General features: G+C 35.3%; 1 non-coding gene across 1 annotated transcript; it reads left to right on the plus strand.

Moving 5' to 3' along the window:
* Positions 1-6,129: 6,129 nt before the first annotated feature.
* On the plus strand, positions 6,130-6,201 carry TRNAC-GCA (transfer RNA cysteine (anticodon GCA)). The gene has a single exon. It is a non-coding gene; the product is annotated as a tRNA-Cys (tRNA).
* The last annotated feature ends 281 nt before the right edge of the window (positions 6,202-6,482 follow it).

Here is a 6,482-nt window from a genome sequence, read left to right on the forward strand (position 1 = left end):
AATTGGTCTAATATGTGAAATCCTAGAGCTATTCTCCCATGGCATCATAAAATAACATTCTTTTGTGTGTTACAGTGACGTATTTGGATAAACTTGTCCTAATATTTTGCAAAAATCGCTATTTTTAGAACAATTTCATAGAGCGCAATGTTAAACAAAAATTGCATTTTTCGACACCTTTTAAAACCCAGATTTTTGAAAAAATAAAGGACAACAAAAAGCACCAGGCTACAAATTGAGATATGGCATACTATCTCTGCTATAGGAACCTATGGTAAAAGCACTATAATACTGCCAAAATGGCTGCTATCCACCTAAAATACAACCATGATTTTCTCAAATATTAACCTGGTGACCCCCAACTTTTATATTCTTATATTACCCGAAAGTACAATTTATTGAAAAATTAATAAATTCTGGGTATTTGAAATCATGAGTAGGCTTCTAGCTTAACGGCCTTTCTCGTGCGAATTGGGGTTTTATTTTTCTGTATGGAGCAGTGCTACTGTTGGATTACATGTTATACAGCTGCACTCTCACATACAAGTTAACAACGAAGTACATTTCAACTGTTCTGTCGGTGAAAATAAATCAAGATAACTCCGATTTTAGTCAAAGTGTAGAATCCGTGGGTTTCGTCGCCATCGCATAATAATGGAGAACTATCGATATCATATAGTTTGTGTGTTCTTGTTCTTACCAATGCAAACGATGGTCGATGCGCACCCAGCCTAGAGGGGAGGAGTGTGGTGAAATAACGGTCAACTTACTATATTCGTTTTGGTTTTAAAGTGTGTATATATATACGTGTGTGTGTGTATGTCTACTAGTGTAAGTTCATTGGGACTGGATTCGTTTTCGTGGATTTGGTTCTGAAATCTGTTTTCATCTAATATTTCTCCTATCATGGATTTGAAGACAGAATCATACAATCAATCCCGGCAGTCAGTCAAGTGCGTGCCCCGGGAAAATGAATGTCCTAATTTGCGATAATTAATTAATTAACATTTTCTTTGCTCTAAATTCGCCACCATCCAAGAACTAACCGAGTTTCCAAAGTTGTGATGTGGAGATGCTAGTTAGTCAACTTTGTCACAATCATAAAACAAGGCATTTTTTCAAGAGACACTTTCTGAAGGAGGAAATGTTGCTCGTAACTCGAAGTTCGGTCAACTGTTACTTAAAGTTCGAGTTACAATTCAGCATCTCCATTTTGTTCATCTTTCACAAATTGAATAACGTATTCTAGGTTGCGTACCAAAGTTTTAGCTGAGTTCTTCCTTCTTGGATTTAATAAAAAACTAGAGGCAGGAAATCAACAAGTTCAATGAATATACTAAATAAACTGGAAGTAAATAACACCATATCATCATTTTTTGTTGAAAACAAACTCTACGATGATAGTTCATGATGTGGAACGTATGACTTGTAATGAAATACTCGAAGCGCGTTTTCGAATTCCGCGGAACGCGCTAAGAAGCCGCCCGCGATATCACGTGACTATGGCACACTGCATTGTGGGTATAGAATGTTTCTTGTTGCCAAGAGACGTCGTCAATCGCCATTTCTCGATAATATTTTGCCTTGCGTGCATCTATATCGTTAACTCGTTGACGTTTCAAACATTACAACATTATTCTTTTACAAACTAATCATGGGAACGAGTCAGTCAACGAAATATGAGTATACCGATGTCAAGTCAAGTGTTTCAAAGGTTAATGACTTTCAAAGGTGAGTACAAAAACAACTCGCTGTTTGCTTGCACCAACTCATTCGAAATTGTTTCTACTCGCAATTCATGAGTTTTGTTTTCGTTTAAATAAAACTATTTTTTATCAACAGCGATGTTGACAGTGGTACAGCGCCATGTAACTTTGCGTCTGAGCTGGAATACATGACGACATTTGAGGGCGTCCTACAAGACTTTGTAACTCAGTTTCTGCAGATGAAAGACGAGAATGCCAGATATCGGACCAAATGCGAGTCCAACATACTACGGTGTTTTCGTAAAAAGAAGAGATCGAATGATTATGATTGCCCAGACAAAATTCATGACTTGCAGAAAATGTTTAAAGCAATGCAAGAACAAGTATTTGTACTGGTGGAAAGAAATGGGTCACTGCATCGGCATGTACTCTCCTCGACGAAGGATGAAAGTGAAGTTCAACCGAATGAATTACAAAAGACATGTCTGAAAGAAAAAGAAAGAACCGAGAAAAAACAATTGTGTAACGAATTAATAGACTTAAAGTTAAACTTGGAGATACGAGACACTTTAAGAAGCGAGGCTGAAAAAAATAACTGTGAATTATTATCGTCAATTGACTTACTGAAGCAAGAATTGGAAAAAACAAAAGATGAATTGGACAAGTCAAGGGACAGGGAACTTAAATTAAGTGATGACGTCATAGAACTTAAAGAAAACATCAAAGAGTTAACAGAGATTGCGACTGACACGTTGCAAAAACATAACTGCAACGAGGAGGAATACGAATGGAAAATATCACAATTGGAAGACCAGCTCAGCAATTTTAAAACGTGCAAAAAAGAAATCACCGCGTTGAGAAACGAAAACAGGAAATTCAAGGAACTGTATGGTAAATACAAGTCTCGAAGAAAGAACACCATGCAACATTACTCGGGTTTGATCGGAGAACTTCGGAAATCTTCACCGAATAATTCGATGCTTGAAGAAACACATTCGATGTTAACCGAGAGTTTAAGAAAATATGACAGAAAATCTTTTAAATAAAGCTTGGCTATATAATGTATACTATGTTTGTTTCTTTATTTTCTTCACCCCTATGGGAGCCAATACCTATTGCTACATGACGTCGTACCTTGTATAAGTGTTGTCTATTACATAACGACACGTGATATGGAACCACAACACGTTCCTGTGATACCAAGTACTAGTATAGGTCCTGGCCTAAATACAACTCGGTTAATTGTGTTGAAAATAAAAAATTGGTTTATTCATACAGACCATTTTTGCAATGAAAACTGCCTTTTTCTCGTGAATTCTTGTGTTTTATTTCCCATCATAGAGGGCGGTATTACTATATGATTTTCGAAAAAAACAATTTCCTGCCTATGTACGATAATGAAAGTACTCTCGCTACATATCATATTGCGTGTACATAAATACAATTTGTTTATTTTCATTTATGTCCTCGTTATTAAGGTAGAAGCCTACTCATCTTTTTGAGAGAGTTGGTCATAAATCACATGACAACGTTAATTGGTCTAATATGTGAAATCCTAGAGCTATTCTCCCATGGCATCATAAAATAACATTCTTTTGTGTGTTACAGTGACGTATTTGGATAAACTTTTCTAATATTTTTTCAAAAATCGCTATTTTTAGAACAATTTCATAGAGCGCAATGTTAAACAAAAATTGCATTTTTCGACACCTTTTAAAACCCAGATTTTTGAAAAAATAAAGGACAACAAAAGCACCAGGCTACAAATTGAGATATGGCACACTGTCTCTGCTATAGGAACCTATGGTAAAAGCACTATAATACCGTGACTGCCAAATGGCTGCTATCCACTAAAATACAACCATGATTTTCTCAAATATTAACCTGGTGACCCCCAACTTTTATATTCTAATATTACCCGAAAGTACAATTTATTGAAAAATTAATAAATTCTGGGTATTTGAAATCATGAATAGGCTTCTACCTTAACGGCCCTTCTCGTGCGAATTGGGTTTTTTTATTTTTCTGTATTGAGCAGTGATACTGTTGGATTACATTTTATACAGGTGCACTCTCACATACAAGTTAACAACGAAGTACACTTCAACTTTTCTGTCGGTGAAAATAAATCAAGATAACTTCGATTTTATTCAAAGTGTAGAATCCGTGAGTTATCGCCGCCATTGCATAATAATGAAGAACTATCGATATCATATAGTTTGTGTGTTCTTGTTCTTACCAATGCAAACGATGGACGATGCGCACCCAGCCTAGAGGGGAGGAGTGTGGTGAAATAACGATCAACTTACTATATTTGTTTTGGTTTTATAGTGTGTGTATATATATATATATGTGTGTGTGTGTATTTCTACTAGTGTAAGTTCATTTTGACTGGATTCGTTTTCGTGGATTTGGTTCTGAAATTTGTTTTCATCTAATACTTCCTCCTATCATGGATTTGAAGACAAATCATACAATCAATCCCGGCAGTCAGTCAAGTGTGTGCCCCGGGAAAATGAATGTTCTAATTTGCGATAATTAATTAATTAATTAATTAACATTTTCTTTGCTGTAAATTCGCCACCATCCAAGAACTAACAGAGTTTCCAAAGTTGTGATGTGGGGATGCTAGTTAGTCAACTTTGTTACAATAAAACAAGGCATTTTTTCGTTTGCTTATACTATGTGTAACAAAATCAAGAGTTTTTTTGTGATCTAAACACACCACTGATCGTTTATGCTGTTCCCATGGTCTTTCTGAAAAAAAAAAACTACTGAGAATGGAGTCTCGCATAAAATACGGATAGATGTGCAGATAATTCTGTCGGTTTGTCTAAAAGTCCGTCGATGAGGGCGCAGTGCACTGATCGCCTTGAACGTGGGAAGTATTAATATAAATTATTAAAACAAACAATACATGACCATGATTGATAACCCATAGGTCCCTACTCTGTATACATAATTTATAGACGACGAACTTCAGTATATATAACAGATAAAGTCTGCTTATTTTGCAATATTTAATTTATGAGAGACACTTTCTGAAGGTGTAAACAGGCGGTATTGATGTTAGCTGATAGTGGTGTTTTTGAAAAAAAGCTCGAAAGGGAAACGGGTGTGTTGTAATATATATGTTCTTAATAATTCTAAACTTGTAATCAATGGCCAGGATTGGTCATATATTATTAGGACCCCCCCCCCCCACCAATTTTCGTCAAATTCTAGAATGTTCAACTCTCATTAAAATAACCAGGGAGACACCTGTTCATCAATAGATATTAAATACTACACACTTTTAAGAACATACAATACTTTTATTGGTATATATCGATTTAACAATTCAATAGCACACAGCATTGGCTGAAAAGTTATTGCCTCATTTTGTTTTTCAATATTATTTAGAATTGGCGTAAGCCTAATAATAATAATACATGTTTGCATGTATTGATTTTGCCAATAAATTAGAATGAAAAAAAGGAAACAAACAAATAAAACATTTACTAAAACGGTATTTGTTACACAGTAGTGCCACTTACTTCACCAAAACAATGAATTGAATAAGATAGCCCAAAGAGCTGCGTGTCCGAGAGTGACAAAACGGCTGTTCACTGTCTACAACGGAAATGTGCGATACAACGAATATATATATTTTGATAAAAGGTTTTTGTATTTTACATTCATTAGTTTATTTCCCGAATATTCGCAAATCGACCTCTCTATGAACAATTCGCGAACATCGTCAAGGCACAGTCACTCTACTAGTAGAGTGAATGTGGTCAAAGTGAAACTTTTTTGTGCTCAGTAAGAAACGTTGCAACAAGGAATGAATAATGTGATTATTATTCGCATGCTATATTGTATACGGTTATTAATGAAGAATCTATATGCCCGGTAGCATGTCCACGGTGTGGCACGGTTCTGTTCAATTTTTGAGAGACATTATGAATGTAAACATTCTGGGAGTGTTTCTCAGCAATGATCCAGTATCTTTCAGGCTGTTTATTTAGATCATGATCATGATGACGGAACACCAAGGCAGTACCACAGTGGGCGTTATTTAACCATGGCGGTTATATTTTTACTAATCTCTTCAATTTTGTTTACGACTGTGGATTTAAATTCTTTATTTAATCTATATCAAGATAAATGTTAACACTATGTTTTAAATCACACGAGATAACACCATTGTCGCGTTGCCCTGACAATAACAATGGGTATTGTACTATTATTTGTATATACCATGTACCTAAGTTAAATGGATCTGAATGTATAATTTTCCTATTTGAAGGTTTCTGTAATAAATATAATAATTGTAACCCTGACTGGCATTCATATAAAACACGTAATCGGTATGTGAATAAATTTACATCAACACTACAATAAAAAAAATAACTGTTTTATACTGCTACTTTGGTCCAGTCGCGAAGAGATAGCTCAGTGGTAGAGCATTCGACTGCAGATCGAGAGGTCACTGGTTCGAACCCGGTTGTCCTCTACTATTTTGTTGTGCTTCATTAATGCTGATTTTAGTAACAACTCATTATCTCGTATCTCGATATTCTGAAACTAAGTATACAGCGTTCCTTAGTGTTCAACATTGGGGTATATCTACACGATTGTATCACTGACGTCATGATTCAACAGGTTTCACACCTATTTAATATTTTCGAAATCGATTTGTGGAGCGTATTGTATTGTATTTATCTTGTATGGTTGTAATAGTCGAACTATGGTGTATCCAACCAAATACGTTTTATCTATTTTATCTCGTTCGGA

Source organism: Saccoglossus kowalevskii, chromosome 2, assembly GCF_978046115.1.
Source record: "Saccoglossus kowalevskii chromosome 2, keSacKowa6.1, whole genome shotgun sequence".
NCBI classification, from domain to species: Eukaryota; Metazoa; Hemichordata; class Enteropneusta; family Harrimaniidae; genus Saccoglossus; species Saccoglossus kowalevskii.